Source organism: Homalodisca vitripennis, chromosome X (assembly GCF_021130785.1).
Source record: "Homalodisca vitripennis isolate AUS2020 chromosome X, UT_GWSS_2.1, whole genome shotgun sequence".
Lineage (NCBI taxonomy): Eukaryota > Metazoa > Arthropoda > Insecta > Hemiptera > Cicadellidae > Homalodisca > Homalodisca vitripennis.
This window is the reverse complement of record NC_060215.1, coordinates 2,208,551-2,231,265: the sequence shown is the minus strand read 5'-3', so window position 1 is coordinate 2,231,265 and position 22,715 is coordinate 2,208,551.

Genomic DNA, 22,715 nt, shown 5'->3' with positions numbered 1-22,715 from the left:
TACAGGTGTTTCGTAATTTTGGTAGATTAATGTTTTAAGTCAGTTATAACCAAGTGTGTTAATACTAAGTTAGTACTGAAATATAATTTGTGTGGTCCTAATTAAGTATTAGGACTAGGACATTACTAGACGATTCTAAGGTGAAAATAAAGTTAATAAGATCAAATTTCAAATATAAACTTGTGATTAATATTGCTCAGTAGTCGAAATGACTCATGCCACTCCACTCTTCTCCCCAATATCTGTACATTTGCGGTCAGTGATGTGCCACTCCTGGACATATAACTAGCGAAAAATTTATTATGTTGTGGGTTTAACTGCCACGCGTGTTCATGCAATTAGCTTAAAGTGAAATAGAATATTTACGCTAAAGCTCAATGTATACTAAAAATATGAACTGATTTGAATTGGTTCACATAAATTAAACTGTGAATAGAGGAAACATATGTGTACCTAATGTATAAATACTTCCGTTTTCAAAAATAACATTTGTCCATTATAATAGTTTTGAAGCGTATGTCACAGCCCAATATCACTATTCTGTGAAGACAACCGACATCTCCAATGTCCTGCAGTATAGCCCAGCGTCTGTACCTAGTCCAATGACATTGTTCTGTGAAGACAACCGACATCTCCAATGTACTGCAGTATAGCCCAGCGTCTGTACCTAGTCCAATGAACATTGTTTCTGTGAAGACAACAGACAACTCCAATGTACTGCTATATAGCCCAGCGTCTGTATCTAGTCAAATGACATTGTTCTGTGAAGACACCTGACATATGAAATGTACTGCATGGTAGCCAAGCGTCTGTCACTAGCTTAATGTTGTTTTGTTCTGTGAAGACACCTGACCTATGAAATGTACTGCATGGTAAGCCAAGCGTCTGCCACTAGCTTAATGTTGTTGTTCTGTGAAGACACCTGACCTATGAAATGTACTGCATGGTAGCCAAGCGTCTGCCACTAGCTTTATGTTGTTGTTCTCGTGAAGACACCTGACCTATGAAATGTACTGCATGGTAGCCAAGCGTCTGCCACTAGCTTGATGTTGTTGTTCTGTGAAGACACCTGACCTATGAAATGTACTGCATGGTAGCCAAGCGTCTGCCACTAGCTTGATGTTGTTGTTCTGTGAAGACACCTTGACCTATGAAATGTACTGCATGGTTAGCCAAGCGTCTGTCACTAGCTTAATGTTGTTGTTCTGTGAAGACACCTGACCTATGAAATGTACTGCATGGTAGCCAAGCGTCTGCCACTAGCTTTATGTTGTTGTTCTGTGAAGACACCTGACCTATGAAATGTACTGCATGGTAGCCAAGCGTCTGCCACTAGCTTAATGTTTGTTGTTTTGTGAAGACACCTGACCTATGAAATGTACTGCATGGTAGCCAAGCGTCTGCCACTAGCTTGATATTGTTGCTCTGTGAAGACACCTGACCTATGAAATGTACTGCATGGTAGCCAAGCGTTCTGCCACTAGCTTTATGTTGTTGTTCTGTGAAGACACCTGACCTATGAAATGTACTGCATGGTAGCCAAGCGTCTGCCACTAGCTTTTATGTTGTTTGTTCTGTGAAGACACCTGACCTATGAAATGTACTGCATGGTAGCCAAGCGTCTGCCACTAGCTTGATGTTGTTGTTTTGTGAAGACACCTGACCTATGAAATGTACTGCATGGTAGCCAAGCGTCTGCCACTAGCTTGATGTTGTTGTTTTGTGAAGACACCTGACCTATGAAATGTACTGCAGGATAGCCAAGCGTCTGTCACTAGCTTAATATTGCTGTTTTGTAAAGGACACCATATTTGTCCAATCTACTATATTACAACCCCGCCCAATCCATGTTGGCGAACTTACAGCAACATCCCGAGTGTGTAGGTAGTTTTAGAGCGAATGTATTATGGACGCATTGTATAACTGTCGTCCTTTGCAACTATAACATGTATACTCTAATGGCTAGTTTGTAACCGTAATGAGCTTTACCATTGTGATAGGATCTTGTACTGAAGGCCACTATTAGTACTTGATTTTAAACTTAGATTGATGTTACCAAAGTTTCAGTGTATTGTCATGGTAGTGATATCTATACACCGTCGCATTAGAAAGTGTATTTATTTAAAATAGAAAAATCTTACGAGTAACTACATTGTTTTGAGATAATTAAGCTATAAAGATTAAAATATATCTTGTATTTAAAATATATATAGCATTGGTATCTATTGAAATTGTGTTAAGAAAGGGAGAATAATTTATAAACAAGATAGAATCATCAACATGTTACAAGGCTGTCAGAAATGATACAATACTAATACTTCAACTCTTCAAGAAAATAATAGCACTGACTGTTGACATATGCTCCGTAAAAAGGTGGGTAAGAGAAATGGCCGAAAATTAAAATAATAATAAGTACAACTACAGAATATATTTACTTGCATTATGCTCCACAAGATGATTAATTCTTCCATGGACCTTCTTTTATTGTTGTAGAAAATAAAACGAATCAATTAATAAGTATAATAAGTAAAAATTAAAATAGGTTATCTGATACTGAATAAAACAAGTGTCTCTTACGACAGCACGTTTTCCTAGTAAGTCTACAATTCTGGAAACACGCAAAAAGCTTAAGCTTAGTGAGTATTTCAAGAAGGCATTAGTTGAAAACTCTAAGACCTCTAAAACCACAGAAAGCGGCTTTCAGATGTTACTGAGATAAGGTCAACCATATACGCCAAACTAGAATAGGAAAATGTACGGACCATGGCGATGCAAAATATGTGCTAATTAAAAAGTCTGAGGCAGCACCACACACTCTACTTAAGTCTGGTTAAGCACGAATAATAACATATAGTTAATAAAGTCCATTTAAAAGGTAAAATAATACCATTGATTAAAGCATTATTTAACCTGAAATATTTAAAATCGTAGAAAAACTAATGGTTAAATGTCGAGGTGTAAAACTTATACAAATAGGTTTTATTTTTAGGTTTAACGTAAATATACAATGAATTATCCAAATATAACAATTAAGGCTTATGGAACGACGTAGGAAAAATTAAGTATAAACTTAAAACATTTTAATAATACTAGAGGTGGAAGTAACATCAATTTCATTTGGCTAATGAAGTTTACTAAGAACATATGATCGCAATATTTAGTACATGATATATAATTTATGTTGTAATTCATGAGACGAATTTTGTGAACTAAAATTCTAAATGTTAAAAACTTAAAATCGACAACGAATGCCACGCAGCATATCCGTGGCAATACTAAAGTAAGTTACAGTAACAGCTGTGTTTATGTTATATCCAACTGCAATAATTAGAAACTTATAGTAGAAAACATTTGCCTACTGTATAGCATAATTATGTTGTAAAACTGGCCTACTAAGCCTTGCAATTAGTTCAAAAGACTGTATTGTTAAATAAAAATAAGATAAGAAAATAATGACGCAAACGATGGTTACTTACTTTTTGTAAACAGTTTATTTTATAAAAACTATGTCTGAAAAATAAAATTACTTTGGTCACTATCGCATAGTGAGTCTATTACCCCACAGCAGAAATCAAAACTTGTAAAGTGTACAGAACTCGTCCAACTCAATAACCCTGATACAGGATAGTTCGTAAACTACCGATCTCTCAGAGTTTGTCAGTTAAGAATGGTGTGCCTATTGTCCCACAGCAGAAATCAGACTTATAAAGTGTACAGAACTCGTCCAAACTCAATGAAACCTTGATATAGGATAGTTCGTAAACTATCGATCTCGAGAAGTTTGTCACTTAAGAACGGTGTGGCCTATTGCCCCCACAGCAGAAATCAGACTTGTAAAGTGAACAGAACTCGTTCAACTCAATGAACCTTGATATAGGATAGTTCGTAAAACTACCGATCTCGAGAAGTTTGTCACTTAAGAACGGTGTGCCTATTGCCCCACAGCAGAAATCAGAACTTGTAAAGTGTACAGAACTCATCCAACTCAATGACCCCTGATACAGGATAGATTGTAAACTACCGATCTCTCAGAGTTTGTCAGTTAAGAATGGTGTGCCTATTGTCCCACACCAAGAAATCAGACTTGTAAAGTGTACAGAAACTCGTCCAACTCAATGAACGCTGATACAGGATAGATTGTAAACTACCGATCTCTCAGAGTTTGTCACTTAAGAACGGTGTGCCTATTGCCCCACAGCAGAAATCAGACTTGTAAAGTGAACAGAACTCATCCAACTCAATGAACCGTGATACAGGATAGATTGTAAACTACCGATCTCTCAGAGTTTGTCAGTTAAGAATGGTGTGCCTATTGTCCCACAGCAGAAATCAGACCTTGTAAAGTGTACAGAACTCGTTCAACTCAATGAACCCTTGATATAGGATAGTTCGTAAACTACTGATCTCGAGAAGTTTGGTCACTTAAGAACGGTGTGCCTATTGCCCCACAGCAGAAATCAGACTTGTAAAGTGAACAGAACTCATCCAACTCAATGAACCGTGATACAGGATAGGATTGTAAACTACCGGTCTCTCAGAGTTTGTCAGTTACGAATGGTGTGCCTATTGCCCCACAGCAGAAATCAGACTTCTAAAGTGTACAGAAGTCGTCCAACTCAATGAACCCTGATACAGGATAGATCGTAAACTACCGATCTCGAGAGGTTTGTCAGTCCTATGACTCTATTTTTTTAAAGCAACTTTGTGGGGAAGAGAAACTGTCCTTATCTAAAGATTTGTTAAAATTTAAAGTATCAAAACAAGCTTTAAGTTTAATCATAACTATGTATGTATTTTATAATTTTTTCCTATTTTCCGTTAAAAAGCGATACTCAAATAAACATATTTTAAATTTCTATATGAAACTATTGTCACCGGTCACTAACTCACGATATGAGGTACGTAGTACGAGAAACAGGTTTTGCTTAAGGCATTAATTATTGTGCAGGAAACAATAAATATTACTTACGGTAAAATGTACAGTCAGTGCCAGGTCTGGTCTGTGGGGTGTGCATACCTCATCTTATAATTAAATTGCTTTGTGCAACTCTAGTACGTAGCACCGCTCATAGCATTTCCATCACAAATGTCTTGTAATTGACAAATGAATTCCCTAGGAAAAGGTATCTACAACCTGGATAGCTTAATAAATGTTACAATTAATGGCTTTTTTAAAGGTAAAATTGTTAAGATTTGAAGGAAAATATATAACAAACTGTTTTAAGAAGGCATTAACAAGATGAATAATTACCTGATACCAACATAACTAATATTTTCTGTAATATAAATTCTTACTAATTTTCATATTAACGAATAATCAGAGTTTATAAGGGTCTATAAATTTTGAAGGTGATCTAATTATTGTCTCTTCAGTATGTTTAAAAGTAAAACGTATTTTACGAACCAAAATATAAAAACTTCACCAAGGCGAAAAAACTATTTTTTTTAATATATTTTATATTTTAAAGAAAATTGTTAGGATTTTATTAAACTATAAAACGCTTACTTATTAAAAAGATATACGTATATATTTTAATTAAGTACTTAATTCAATGTTACAAAAAACTTTTAAAAAGAGATTATAAATATTTTGTATATAAATCATGTGTTCCTATGTTCTGCTATATATTCAACTCTGCATAATCATTAGGTATATATACATTTAAAGTAAATTAGACTTTTATCATCTAAAACTTAAACTCTATTTGATAGACGTAGAAAATGTAATCTCTTCATTTAGAGTTAAATTAGTTATATTTTAAAATGTATTAAATTATTTATAAAACGCCTACAATTATTGCTGCAATAAATAACACTTTAAATCCACTAATCGGGAATGTATGCAGCACTTGTCTAAAACGACAATTAATAAATCAAGCATGCAAGCAAGCAAGTATTCATACATACTCACAGGTGAATTAATAATAAAACAAGGCCATAATAAATAACACGATGCCAAATAATATAACTTGGACCATCCTGACGAGAATCATTATCACGTCTTAAGGACAAATTACGTTGATTGTGGACTTATTCCCTCTGCGAAACTTTGTTTGACAGTTTATAATGTTGATGGGTGAGAAACTATTTTAATTATGTATATTTTGGTTTTCATTATTTAAAAACTCAACTTAATAAACACATACTATACTTCAATAAATTCAGTTTTAAGCTGTTGATTTAATTCTGAGTTTACCACAGATTATCTGGCAATGGTGAGCTAAACTAAAATGGTAAAAACTTCACCAGGACGTATATGGTTCTCCGAATATGATCAGTTAACAATTGACGTCCTAGTATGTAGATAGACATCATCGTTTAAGAGCCTAGTACGTAAATAAAAAAAATAAAGTCGTTGTTATTTTCTTTTTGATTATTTTGTATTTTGTATATTCCACGAGTCATAAGTTGAGGAATGAAAAAAATGTTGACGAGGATATAATAACACAGGTAGGAAAACAATACCACAAATACAGTAGTCTTTTCCTTTCGTAAAATAACATTTTTACATACAATATTTCTTATATCTACTCATTCCTAAGGTATACACTAATTTTTACATATCTGTTGTTGCACTTTTCATATATGGTTAGGGAAATGTGTGAATTTAATATAGTTTCAGATTTGTTTGTATATTTCTAATAATTTATTCCCATTATATGTATCAACAACACTAAAATCTGAATTTTAATCAAAACTTTGCCAAGGTATAGGAACTATTCCCTAATTCTTCTTAACAGTCATATTAAAAGATTTTATTAACTTTTCCATTTTTATAATAATCATAGCAGTTCTCTATGGCTACCCAGCAATGGTTATACTATATTATGTGTTCCCTGTTTACCAAATCTGGAAGGTAGCCTATGCAGATATTTTGAAGGCTTATTGACTAAAGAGTGTTCAGTAAAAGTCTTCCAATACTTAGAGATTTTTTTCTGCTCATAAAAATGAGCTAAAAAGTTTTATATAAGGTATTTCTTAAAACCTTTGGTTTTCCGTCTATCTGTCTGTAAGTGTTTTTTTTTTATAAATAAAATTATATATTTTCGACCAGTTAAGATAAAGTTATTAAACTTGAGAGTTATTTAACCTTTATTAGACCTTTTTGGAAATGAAATATTAACTAAATTTTTTGACCCATTTCCAAATGGAGTGTGTTTAAATATTTTAAAATCCAGTAAAAAAATTCTTTATAAAAATTTCAAAAAATACTGATATTTATTAGTTTTTATATAGATTCCAACAGTATCTTTTCTAAAGAAATCCGTCAATGCATAAGCGAGCACGCTCTCTTTATAAGTATGCATGCACAAGCCGGGAGCAACTAAGAGTTTGTCTTTGATAGGGCATCAGCTGTTTTAAATAGGTTTTACAATATTTACAAGATACCAAATATTTTTAAATTTTTATAAAAAATCTAACGGTACTTTTCACAATAAAACATTCATAAACAAGCATGAACACTTAAAAGATCAGTTTACCCAAGCCAGGAGCAACAAACAACCAATACCTCTCAACTGTGACATGTTTGGTGCTCCCGGCTACTACTTTATCCGTAATTCTTAAAAGTTTAAAAACTACTTACTCATACTATATGCATTCGCAATAAAAGTAAATTATTAAAGTTTTTTTTTCTAATTATATTTACATATCAGATCTTACGGACCCTGTACAATTGTGTTTTAGATTAAAGTTTTATTCCGTTTTTTGTTCCCGAGTGATAATTAAATACTTAACAAAACAGTTTTTTACGAAAAGGACTGATAACGTCGACGTAAGCCTATGAAAACATCTGATATTAATTTTTTTTTGTAAATTTGATTCAAAATCTCTGCTATTAGTAGTTATATAACTGTGAGAAGTTTAAATAGATTTTCATTTCTGACAATAAACAAATATGACTGTTAAAAAAGCACGGTGTGAGATTGCTTTATGCTCGTATCTATAACGTTATGTTATTAAACTGTTGATATTGTAACTCTGCAACAAATGTGTCAAGTTTTCAGTACTGTCCCTTCCAGACATTACGAATACAAATAACTTACTATTGTATCATTAACATGAACATGTATATAATAAGTTATTTACGTATCGTGGTAAACCCATTATGATATTTAGCCTTTACGATATACCAATAACACTTGTAACCTTTACTCTTCATACTAAAGCTCTATTCTTCATAGACTATGAGACAGATCTTTTATCTGCTGGGCAATCATTTTCTTCATTGTATTTTAGAAGCATTTGAATATGTGCTATGATTGTTTTATAAAAACATGCCATATAGTACTCGACTTTCATGTTATACTAAGATCATAAATATTAACTTATATATAACTTAAGTACCTACTACATTTTTTGTGCATATTGTGGAATTTAATTTCAATAAAGGCTGACAGAGACTGGGGTTTGGAATATAAATGCCACGCCTACTTCTTGCTCAGTAGGAATTTTAGATGTAGACAAAACGTTTTTCTGTTTTTATCTAAATATATACCAAAATTGCTTTAAAATTGGTTATAATAATCACATCTCTAAAACAAATATATATAACACTTTTTTTCTGTCTTTAAACAGTCCTAGCTGGATATATAACAAAAAATAGTTATTGTTATAAATAAAATAGTTATTACAAAATAATTTGGGGTTGTTCTTCTACTTCTCAACCACCCTTTCATTCCTAGACAGGTGTTCTCCAATATTCAATAAAAACAGTCAGTCATCGTTAGCTTCTCTAAACTCTCAGCAATAAAATCAATTCTGTATCTATAGTTAAATCATCCTGAAGAAGAACTCGTGGAGTGCTGATCACATCATTGCAGCAATAAAACTACACCGGAATAATAATAAATCCAAGCTCTAGATGGGATAGGATTTATCAGAATTATCTGGCTCTGTAAACAGTGTAAGAAAATGGCATTTTTATAATTTGTAACTTGAAGACTTTATACAGTTACTTGTGATTTGAGTGGAAATAGTTCGATGAATTAAGTATTATTTAACACTGGAACTCAAGTAAATAACATAAAACTCTAGGCAGAAATTTATAGTTTTATCATTGATATTTTACGTAGTATATGCACGTAAAAGTGAATATAATTATCAACCAATCAATTACGTTTTGTTTTTATTCACTATATAAATGGTTTTAAGTTTGATATCGATTGGATTTTTTGTTCAAAATTTCATATACATAAAGAACTTTCCTCCAATGTTGTACAGTCATCAATAGATAGAATTTCTTATATCGTAGTTCAGGGTTAAAAAGTGCTGTATACTTTAGTGCTTTATCATCTATGGTGAGATGGTGTTCTACATCGCGGACGAAATATAAGTATAAACTTTCAATTGTTAAGCAATGTTTGGGCGCAGTATAACGCAATAAACACACACAACAATCAAGGCACCGGTATCGCAAATTTAAAAGCTAAAATATGACTTAATTTCGTACGTTATAAGTTTTTAATAATATCAAGTATGTATTTGTATTAAATAAAACACAAGTTTTCAGTTGTTGTAGATAAATTAAATTCATGAAAACAGTGAAATTAATGGAGTATCATCATTCAAAGATATCATAATTTTTTTTGAAATAAGGTTTTAGACCCAGATGAATAAATATTATGGTTAAATTCTGTTATGTAAGCAGTGAAACCCATAATGTTATCTACTACTTTAACACCGTGGTAATTCTAAGCAATATATGGGTCAACCTCCATTTTTCTCATATTACAATATAATGTTCCAATAGTCACTTAGAAAATGAAATGACTAGAATTTCTTGCCGGGAAAGCAGTTATAGGGAGCAGGCAACCGCCATACGGTCATAATATTGCTTAGAATTACCTATTAGTGATCAGGGGCACTGACGTGATCTGGGCTTCAAATTTGGAACTACTCGAATTAATTATTTTTATAAAAGAGCAAGCAGCGCGAAGCGCTGCGCAGCGGGCAGGCATCGTGCGTGATTTTTTTTATTAAAAATTACTGATAAATTGTTATTACATATTACAATATAATGTAGGTAATGTATGTAAAACAATTTTAAACACATGACCGTCTGGCAGTTGTTGCTCCCTATAACTGCTTTCCGGCAAGAAATTCTAGTCATTTCCTTTTCTAATTGACTATTGGAACATTATATTGTAATATGAGAAAAATCGAGGTTGACCCATACATTGCTTAGAATTACCAACACCGTAAAACAATTTAAAATAATTATAGACTAAAACAGGCTGAGAACCCAGTAATATACTTATTAATAACCTTTAAGAATGGAATTTATTATATGGTGCGACTTGAGTTGCGTTACTTCCAGGCTTTGCTCAATTATATTCACTCAAAGGTAGTTTAATGCACTCAATGCAGGATTGAGTGACGGTGGAGCTCCACATATATTTCACTATGTCAGGTGTCATTATTTTGAAACATTTTCCAAAATATCTACTAGTCTAGCATACTTAGGTACACAGACGATGTGAAGATTAAAACTTTAATTTAACTTATTTATTAAAATAATTCATGATGCGACCTCAGTTTGGTAAAATATAGTTAGTAATATAAAATGCAGTTGCTTGTTCTACAAGTCAATTCAATTATCCATTTTTTCTTTCTTGTTTTTAAACACGTATTGTAGTTTATTGTTGTAATTATTGTATTTGTAATTCCTTTCTGAGTAGTACTTAAAAGTAAATATAATATTATAATTTATTAAATTTTTAGTTTATGTATTAATACGTGGCCAATATTGAAAAGGAAAGCTTTAGATAACATAGGAGATGTGTTTTATTTAATTGACCTCTTTGTTTAAATTATCAGGATGTACCATTCAATGATTAGCAGCCATTTGTACGACTAATTGTAATTTCCATTCCAATTGCAATTTCTCGTATGTTTAATTGGAAGGTATGATGTAGCACATGTCTGGTTAGATGTGGTTGGCTTAAATATAAATATTAAAATCAATCTTATTGTAGGTACAAAAGGTAATAATACTATATATACCCGAAATGTCTAGAATAGTCATTAGCTTAAGCATAATATAATTAAGGTGGTTTGGCATAATATGTAACTGATTTATATTTGCAAGTTTTACCGCCTAAATAACACTAGTTGTGTCATGAACATATCATTTATAAAGCATTAGTATTTCCATTTTAAATTTATTTATATGTGAGAATATAATTTCATATCCTCTATAATTGAGACAAACGTGTTCTAGAACCCAGACAAGGTGGAACGCCTTACTAAACCGTCCAATTCATGATAAAATGTACTGTTAAAAGTGAAATAATTATGATTTATTATATTTTTTGAGCAGACACACTAATTTATAAATAGCTTCAGGCAACACATTAGGGGGTTTTTTTTAAAATTTACATTAACTATGTATATCAGTTATGCACTGGTACATTGATTTAATGATTTAATTTTATTGGTCGAAAGCTATTTTTGTTTGGTTCCTAAATAGTTAAAACAATTTCAAAAGTATTTTATGACTTTTTTTAAAACTCCAAAGATACTTTTGTAAACAAAATCCTTCAAGGTATAAGCGAGCACTATCAGTTTAGAAGTATGATTACACAAGCGGGGAACAACAAATAATTTGTCAGTTGAAAGGTATCAGCTGTTTTGCATCCATTATAAAAATATTTAGAAAAATAATCTCTGCCTGAAACAGTATAATCCCTCATATGTTCACTCGTTTACCATTTCTACATTCTAAACACGGACTCTAGCATACAATTGTATATTTTCTATTTATCGAATGTATTTATCACTGGATGCTATATGGATAAATTAGTTTACTTAAATCTAACTTATGTGGACCAATGAATTATTTCAATGTTACAAAGAAATAAGTGGCTGTAATATTTTAAAGAAAATGTTTTGCTCTAAGATAATGGGGCAAATAACTTAAAGCTAATATAAAAAGTTAGTGAATGCTGTATATTTTGATCAATATTATACAAAACTCAAGTTTTAAATCAGCTATACATATATTTAAGTGAAATTATACACTTCATCATAAAAAAAATTTACCTGTGATTACAAATAATAAGCATAAAATATTTGTTATTTAAACATAAATAACAAATAAAGTAACTAATTACGCAGAAATTATACCGTCAAACTGTACGCTTCTGACTATTTAGTTGGTTTGCACATGTTATTCCAATATTTTTTCATATAGAATTTCGGTACATAATCTATTTGTAAAAAAAATATATTAAATTTAACTTTTTTTGTCACTTCGAATGTATTTGATCAAGAAATTAAAATGTGATCTTAAAAATGTTTATAGAGTTTGTAGAGCACTCCCCCAAACGAGCATTTAAAAATATGCAGGTTGATGAATTTAAGCTTTAGATTATATTTTATATATTCCCTGAGGCAATTTTAAAATATTAAACTATTAAAACCAAAAAGAGACGTTAATTATTTTCACCCATGTATAAATTTTTGTTATATTTCCGACAACACACTCGTATAAACATTTTTAATTAAATCTGTAGGTACTAATAATCTATGCAACACCTTGATAATACAGGCTCTCTAAAAAATCCAAATATTGTTTTTATAAATATGTCTAATCAAATTGCACAGAAGATAAAAAGTGTAATCTTATTATCTGTTTATTAGTAGGGATAAATTCAGTAATAAACTTCATAAGCTCAGTAATAAGCTATAACTTGATAAGTTGTTTATAAGATTTAAAACATTGAACTTAATGATGTAAGCCTAGAAAAGTAGATTGTGATTGAAAAGTAGAGATGAAAGCTAGAGACAAATATGCATAGTTAACAAGATAAGAAATTACAGAAGACGAGACTTTAAAAAATATTCCAAATTCCAATCAGAGTTCTCCTGTCATTAGGTCTGCTACGTGAAGAGACTTTTAACAGACTCTTAATGGTGTATAAGGAAATAATAAACTTTGTGCTTCGGACTCTGGAGTAAGAAGGAATGAAGACCCTGCGAGCTAAAAAAAGGAGGTTTCATATATTTTAAAGAACCCGAATCAAAAATTCGTTTAGTACCACATTTTTAAATGAAACATAAAAGTAGAGAAAAACAGAAGAAGAAACCAGTTTTAGGTAGTTTTTTAGTTATAGGATAAGGCAAAGGACAATTCGGGAATTATGACGGTAGGCAAATTAGTTTATGAAGCAAAGCTTTCCAAGCACAATGAACTTCTAATGAAGTTTGGTTTGAGAGTGTGCTGTACACAAAAGTGAGGGAAAAACGAGTGAGGGGAACTATTGTCAACGACAATAGTTCAATCAGATATTATATACAATTTTATAATACAATGAAAACTTAGCGAGGAGTGGTACAAACAAAGAGTGAGCTGTACAAAAAAGTGAAGGACAAACACTTGTCAATGACAGCAAACAGTTTATTCAGATATAGCATTACATTTTATAAGAAAAGAAACTACTTGTGCTTGGAGTGGTACAAACGAAGTGTGAGTAAGAAGTGATGGACAGACATATTTCAGTGCTATAGTACATTGATATATAACATTACATTGGATAACACAATAAACCACTTTGGCATTGAATGGTACAAACGAAGAGTGAGCAGTACATTGAAGAGAAGTGATGGAAAAACATGTGTCAGTGCTATAGTACATTGAGATATAACATTACATTGTAGAATACAAGAAACTACTTGGCGAGGAATGGTACAAACGAAGAATGAACATCACATAAAGAGAACTGTGGGACAAATATATGTTCAGTGCTGTAGTACATTCAAAATATAACATTACATTGGATAACACAATAAACCACTTTGGCATTGAATGGTAACAAACTAAGAGTGAGCAGTACATGAAAGGAAGTGATGGGAAAAACATGTGTCAGTGCTATAGTACATTGAGATATAACATTATATTGTATAACACAATAAACTACTTTGGCATTGAATGGTACAAACTAAGAGTGAGCAGTACATGAAGAGAAGTGTGGAAAAACATGTGTCAGTGCTATAGTAACATTGAGATTATAACATTACATTGTAGAATACAAGAAACTACTTTGGCGAGGAATGGTAACAAACGAAGTGTGAACATCACATAAAGAGAACTGTGGGACAAATATATGTCAGTGCTGTAGTACATTCAAATATAACATTACATTGGATAACACAATAAACCACTTTGGCATTGAATGGTACAAACTAAGAGTGAGCAGTACATGAAGAGAAGTGATGGAAAAACATGTGTCAGTGCTATAGTACATTGAGATATAACATTACATTGTATAAACACAATAAACTACTTTGGCATTGAATGGTACAAACTAAGAGTGAGCAGTACATGAAGAGAAGTGATGGAAAAACATGTGTCAGTGCTATAGTACATTGAGATATAACATTACATTGTAGAATACAAGAAACTACTTTGGCGAGGAATGTACAAACGAAGAATGAACATCACATAAAGAGAACTGTGGGACAAAAATATGTCAGTGCTGTAGTACATTCAAATATAACATTACATTGTATAACACTAAACTACTATTGAGGGGCAAACATTTGTCAGTGACAACAACTCATACAGCTGGACAGTCGCCCATTATTGTTTTGTCACTTGCCGGCTGTCATGATATAGCAGGTCTGTCTCTGGTCCACTAAAAGAACACACACAAATATACACATATATAATATTATATATATATATATATATATATATATATATATATATATATAATATATATATATAATATAACTTTTCCTGAAGTATCCAAATTATGTATTAGGGAATCGTAGCTTATGTCGGATGCAAGGATTTAAAAATATAAAAAGACATTCCCAGACGTGTCTTATCAATTAACTTTTAAATTAAAATGCCGGTATGATATCGATTATGAAAAAAAAATCTAAGGTCCAGCATGCAATGATGGCACTACCCCTCGTCTCTCTCTGTCTAGTAATGGTCTTCTTCATGTTTGTCAAGGATTTTACTCCTGTCTCGAAAAATGTCATTGCAAAATAAAATATAGATCCAGACCTGCTGGCTATTTTGGTACCCCAACCACACCAGTAAGGTGTAATAGATCTCTAATTAAAATAGCACTGGTCCTAAACACAACTGAGTACTCAGATCATACGCCACCAAGGATTGGATTAACGAGTATTAGCTTTACGTTGTTTGCTTACACCCATAGTACATTGTTTTCAGTATATAGCATATATATACATAGTATATATGGGTAGTCCAGACTCGAGTCCATTCACTTGCGACATATTATCAATTAATAAATTATGGTTATACTGGTATATTTGTTAAACAGAAAACGTCTCTTAGTTCATAAACCTCGCTTAAAGTATATATACATGTTATAGGAACATGTATGCTAATAAATTGTAAAAACTGTACATAATGCTGTGCAGGAGAAGGGCAATCTGCATATTTGTTCATGAAAGTTTCAATGTTTTTAGATGAAATAAACTAAATTAATGATCTGCATTGATTAGATGCATAGCTTTTATAAATACTAATATAATTAATACAATTTGTGGGTTAGAATAACATAACATTTGGGGTTATCTCAAAAATACAAATTCCATTACAACAATTTTACAGTCACAAAAAAATCCGTTTAAAGACTTTAAATGTTAAAGCACCCTCTGGCATGACGTGTACTTTATGCAGTTTTATATGTTGTTCAAAATAACATACAATATTTTTTAATATTTATTTGCGATAATTAATAAAAAAAAACATTCATTATTTGTTTCATGCATATTTTAAAATTGACGGAAATACAAATTTTTTATAAAAGTACATTGATTTTATTGTGTGCAATGTGTTAAGGGTTATTAGTGAAACAAAACCAATTCAATATGCGGACAACTTATAATGCGGGCAAGTTTTAGGTTTGAAAAATGCACTAATTTATAATCACAATGAATTCAAATGACATTATTTTTTAAAGTTAGCTTATAGTGAAATAACCCATACTTATGTGGTTAAGCATTACCAATAGAAATGTAATACGTAAGATAAGCAAGAACATATTTTTTATATTGAGGTAGTTCTACATGGTTTCTACAAAGACTAAAATTGATTTTATACTCAAAGCAATAAACAAGCATTTAATTGCATAAATGAAACCGTTAGAAAAGACCTAATTTATCATCTTTTAGCAGAATTACTGCTTAAAATACGCTAACAAATTTATATAATTTTTCCATTGTTAATTTGTTTATAGATGAGTATGTTTACAATTATTAAAACACGTAAACGCCTTCAAACAAGGAAAACCAAATATTATATTTACGTATTGTTATAAGCCTTTTTATATCATGTTTGAAATGTGTTGTAACAGTCAAATTTGCACTGTATTTACTTATTTCACTTAATTTCCCATTATCATTTGGGCATTATATCCACAAACAAAGCATTCATGAAATTAGTTAATAAGCCAAACTAAAGAGGAAATTAAAAGAACAAACCTTGTCGGACGTTTATCAATTTAGAAAATTATGATCAAGATCTACAAGATCTTCCTTCTATGAGAAACGTGTCACGGGTGATGAGGGGGGGGACGTTTTAGAATAAAATTTAAAATTTAAGTTTATGCAATCAAAAAGGACATATGTTCTACACTTTTAAACATCTTATAAATAAAAGAAGGGTGATATAAAAGTTTCGTAGTGTACACTAAGTTTGTTTTGAATATAGTAATTGTTATGTAGTACTATTAGATTAGATACTTCATTACATTAATTATTATAATTTATGTTTTTAAACATGTTATCTATGAAGTTTAACTTTGATACTTTATTATTAAAACCCGCACATTCGTAGGTTATTATAAGAAAATCTCAATTTCAACATAAGTTTCCTCAAAGTTTTAAAGTTTAAAATGCTATTTTTAAATTCATTAACTACATACTAAGTGTACTAACTACAAGTTTTACTTGCCCTAATATATACATATATATATACAAAGTTTACAAAGTTTACAAAAAATCTTTATTCAGTAAACATGCAAGTTTTACAATATACATCCCATGCATCACTAAAACGAGCGCGTGCGGGAACTCGTTTGTGTTTTAACAATATGCCTTTTACAGATTTGCAGTGTTGCAGTCCCAGCTATTTTTAACTTTATAATTACTTTAGGCACTTCTAAACCTAAATTGTTTAAAAAAAAAAAAAAGTTCTACAAATTAGCGTTAAATAAATCTCTGCGATACTAAAATATTACAAGCTAACAATAAACTATCTAGTATCAAACATCTACAATATAGAAAAGGTTTAAATAGTTAATTTAATAAATATATAGTTTAAATATGACAAGATATAACTACAAGCAAATAAATATTTTAACAGTAGCCATATAAAAGAATAACAAAATTTACCATTTAATAAATATCTGATACCAAATACGTGATATGACAATTAAATTTATTCCATTCAGGCCCTTAAACTACGTCATATACAAAAACAGATATTCACAATACATTTATACTATGGTACAAGTAAATAAATTATTTAGTCTTAACAATTACAATAAATATTAAATAAATAAAAAAATAATGTAATTAACACAAATAGAAATATTGTAAATATACCTAACAACTAAACATTCAATCAACAACTACATATAAAGAAATTTCAAACTGTATCATTTAATAGCTAGCTAATAATTATGGCCGTAAAAACTATTATAATTCGAATCCTTAGCCTAAATAAACAGGGAACAATAATTCACAATACATTTATACTTTTCTTTTTTTAAACAATAAATTAATTAATCAATACAATTATAAAAAAACATGCTCACATATAAAATTTATAACCTTCATTTTAACTTTATGTTTCTTTTCAAACAGAATATCATTACCACAGCAAACAATGAGATCATTAAATATCTTGGGGCCTATGTAATAAAACTGATGCCGACTTATATATATATATATATATACTTATATATATATATATATATATATATATATACATATAATTTTTTGGTTTAAGGTAAAGAATAAAATATTCTTTACAAGGGAGTATGAGCTATTTATTCATTTTAAATACTTTTTAAATGAATACACTTTTGTGTATTCAAACATTAACAAAGTAATATTGTATATATTCTGATGTTTCAAAGGTAATATCTAAATCTTGAGTGTGGGGTTTGTCCCTAAGGGCACTGCATCACCCATCAAGGTTCATCGCTTTTGTGCACCATTTGTCAGAAGTACAGTAGGGGGATTTGTGGCTAATATTTCATCTATAAAGACAGTTGTGATGTTTATTTCATCCCGAGGAAAGTCTCAATGTAATAAAACTCAGTAAATTAATGACTTTAATAATAAACTATGAATGATAATAATAGGAAGGTTATTCAACACTTTGACAATATTTTATTACAAATACCTTATTTTGGGAAGAGTTTAAAAAAATACAATACATACCAAAAATAAACTTATTTATTTACATTAGTTACGTTTTTAAAAGATGCATGTTACAATAAATTTCAAATTAATGAAATGCTAAAGAACACTTTATGCAAGAACAGTTATTTCTTTCAGAGAAGGAGTGATATATTAATGTCTTCTTACAAATTGCCTAGTACATTATTGGATTTAAAATGGTTTATTAGGAATTGGAAATCATAAATTTAAAAAAAAACTTTAATCATGCGTAAAACCTCACGTTTGGGAATTGGTCAAATAGTTGTTTACTTCTACTACCCTCCTTATAGATATGACCCCACTGTTAGTACATTATACAATTGGTACAATTTGTATGTAATGCTGCAACAAAAGTGAAACATAAAAATAAGTTATTACAACTGTAGGGACGAAGAATTTTAAATCTTAAAGACATCCGATTTACATTTATAAATAGTTTATTGGGATACTTTTATGAACGGTAAATATACAACTACATTATTCGATATTGAATTTTCATATTTTCAGTACAATTTCTGTCAGGAGAGTGAAGTTTGATATGGATAAGCAAAATGGTATATTGGGGTTTTTCAAAATTTCGTAAAGTCAGACACATTTCGCAGGGCACAATCAAAAGGGAATGTGCTAGGGATGTGCAGGAGAGGCACATAATTTACCGCAAATGTCGAGATATTGTGGTGCAAGGGTAGATTGATATGTTTAGTCCACTATGGAGTGATGTCTGTTGGATTTGGTTTTGTTTCCTAAGTGTTAAAGCCAGTTACTAGTCTGGACATGAGGGAGTGCTGCCCCCTCCTCGCTTAGATTGGAGATACTTGTTACAGAGTACAGAAATATACTAATGCCAAAGAAATTGTATTTAAGCCTTCCCTTTAAGAACCACACAAATCTGATGTGTTTACTATAATTTATTTATACTAAAACTTTCACTAATTAAATATCACATACAACTGGAATATATTTAGCGAGGAATCAAAAGTTTTAATAATTTACCATTGTTTAAAATTATGAGTTATTTTACAAAATTATCTTGTTAGAAATACTTTAAAACAAATATGCTCTATTTGAAAGCCGAGTCTCCTTAAAATGCAAAATAATATAAATATGTCTACACCTCCTCAAGTCTAAAGAATAAATGTGAGTCTGCGGTTTTTTGTGGGATATCTTGCCGTATGAATACTTTCATATTTAAAAAATTAAGTTTGGATTTCTAAGTAGTATTAAAATAATAAATTACAACCTATAAGTAATATAAAGGTGGTGTTTCCATGCCTTGCTGTAGATAAGATTCATGTTTTAATATTTCACATGTTAAAATCCCCCAATAATCTATCCAGTTTTCTTAAAAATGTATTACTCTTGTTGGCTGTTATAATTATTCTAGATATTCTTACAAGTTTTTTTTTTCTATGAAGTCTTAGTTGGCGCTATTGCTTAGCCAATCACGAATACCAGGTAATCTTTATATATATATATACTAATATATATATATATAATATATATATATACGCGAAATTTCCTAGGCAGTAAGTAGGAGCAAGCAGTGACCTATATGATTTCGGATAAATCCTGAATTTAATTCTATTCTATGAAGACTTTTACTTCAGCTTACACTTTAAAAAAAGAATTAAGTTCAGCGTCCTAAACCCCTGTACACTTCTATTTATATATTCATGTCTATTGAGAATCATGACGTCATAGTGTCAAGTTAATGTATAATAGATGTCTAATATCTTTTTCTCATCTTTAGTTGATCTTGCCAATTCCGAGGGATTTTGCATCGGAGATTTCTTTTTACCCCTCAAAAACTCAATCAGTTAAATCTAGCCACCGTTTTGTGTTTTATCGCACCCTAATCTTTCTATAAAAACACTTAAAACTGTTGAATTCGAGTTATTAGCAAAATTTGTCAATTAAGGTGCTGATGCAAAGGAGAGAGCAGAAATGAAATCAAAAGGGGCCGGGAAACGAGTGAACAAAGTTGTCATCCCGCGGTGTGTTATCCGAGTCACTAATATCCATTACACTTTCTTTGTAACATGTGATATAGAATGATGGTAAGCGTAGAAATTATGTAATAATATTTAAGTAAAAATAATATTTAACTATAAAGGGGTCCCTTCTTTACTAAAGGCGGCAGGCGGTCGTAATAAAGAGGATGTATTTCATCTCCTGGGGTGGGGGGGGGGGGGGGTGGGGGGGGGGGGGGGTGGGGGGGGGGGGGGGTGGGGGGGGGGGGGGGTGGGGGGGGGGGGGGGTGGGGGGGGGGGGGGGTAACTAAGCTTTAGCTAACTGTTTTGACTACTATTACTATGGTCTACTACTGACTTTAGTTTAGATCAAGAGTTGGCGGTTGTTGAACAGATGAGACATCAAAAGCTAAGCTAATCTCAAGTTCATTTAAAAAAAAAAAAAACTTTAAGCATACTGTTTGATAGCATTGGTGCCTGGAGCATTGTGGAAAATAATTATTGGTTGTTTACAAAAAGTAAAATACTTCTAGAAAAACAAATGAATTTAACACATTAACATGTACCTGATTATTCCGTATTAAGGTGAGAAAAACGGAAGATATTTCTGAATTGTGAGCTTTAAACCAATATTTAGAAAGCTTGGCAATTTGAGTCATTTTAGAACAGTAGCCAACGTGTTATAAGAGTTTCCCTTTTAAATCTTAAATATTTAGGAAATCAGTCCAGGAGGTACTTTAAATCAGTGATAATCGTTTATAAAAATCTATGAATAATACAGTTTAGTTACATATTCAAACAGAATTTAATAACATTTAGTGGTACCTTTTTTAATAATAACACAACGAGGTGTGCTAAGGTTCGGGTGATGATTTTCTTAGTTCTGAGGCCCGAAGCTAGAGCTGCACCACATTTATTTAATTGTTACTTCTCTGATATTTACTATCTGAGCTACTTTGAAACTGTTCGACCGCTCACTTTTTATGCCTTAATTTTTAGCATTGTATCTGTTAGCTATTATCTACCTAATACAATAAAGGTTAGTTCAATCCATTATACCCTTTATAGATGTTCATCCATTTACAATTATAAGTGTAAATATAAACATTTATAGACATATGGGTGTGAGCCCTGTAAAATATATTCCATACTTTGATACTGTTTGAGTAATCTCTGTAATGTTTAGAGATAAAAAGATAAGTCATTTTTGAACATAAAATACACATAAACAGATGCATGTACAAACTTGAATTTTCTCATGTTATTTTATTTCCATGACTGTACGAAAACATCGTTAATTTAATGTTTACTAACCTTGAAACTCCGTTAGAGAAGGGGCAGAGAAACGATACGTGTGAACTACTTGACCTTCTCGATTTGTAACTAATTAAATTTATACTTTACTTCCATTTATTTCCAATGGTATAACCAATATAAATATAAATTTATATTTAATTCCATATAAATAATGCAAAATACAATAATTAAAACAACCGACGGTCAAGTTATAATATTCTTAAGTTATAACATGGTTGTTAGTTTACATTTTTGCTGTTTAGTTTTTATCCAGAAAACAACTATAAAATAATTCTAAATTAGCTATTTGGTATATCCCTAGGATTTATTAGTCATCTAGTTAGCTAAAGTTAATTTGAAAGTTTCTACGGTTTGTAATATATCGAGAACTTACATGATTTTTAATAATAAATTAGTTAGTAAACACATTCTCAATTGCAAAAAACCATATGAAATGGAATAAGATAAGTATATTTTCACCATAAAAAACTATATATTCTAGATTACTTAGAAAAAAGCTGATAATCTATTTGCACTGTGCATTGTCACTGACCAACTCAAAGAAGCAATAACGTATCTCACTGAGTACAGTTAACAGCACAAGAACTCATCAGTTTACAACATCATTACAGAGACCCAGACTAAATAATGTATTTACTGTAGGAGGAACCACAGGTCTACATCATATGTTTCTCCAAGATCATTCAGCAATAACGTATCGCACAGAGTACAGTTAACAGCACAAGAACTCATCAGTTTACAACATCACTACGGAGACCCAGACTAAATAATGTATTTACTGTAGGAGGAACCACAGGTCTACATCATATGTTTCTCCAAGATCATTCAGCAATAACGTATCTCACTGAGTACAGTTAACAGCACAAGAACTCATCAGTTTACAACATCATTACAGAGACCCAGACTAAATAATGTATTTACTGTAGGAGGAACCACAGGTCTACATCATATGTTTCTCCAAGATCATTCAGAGATGGGATAACATAACCATTATAG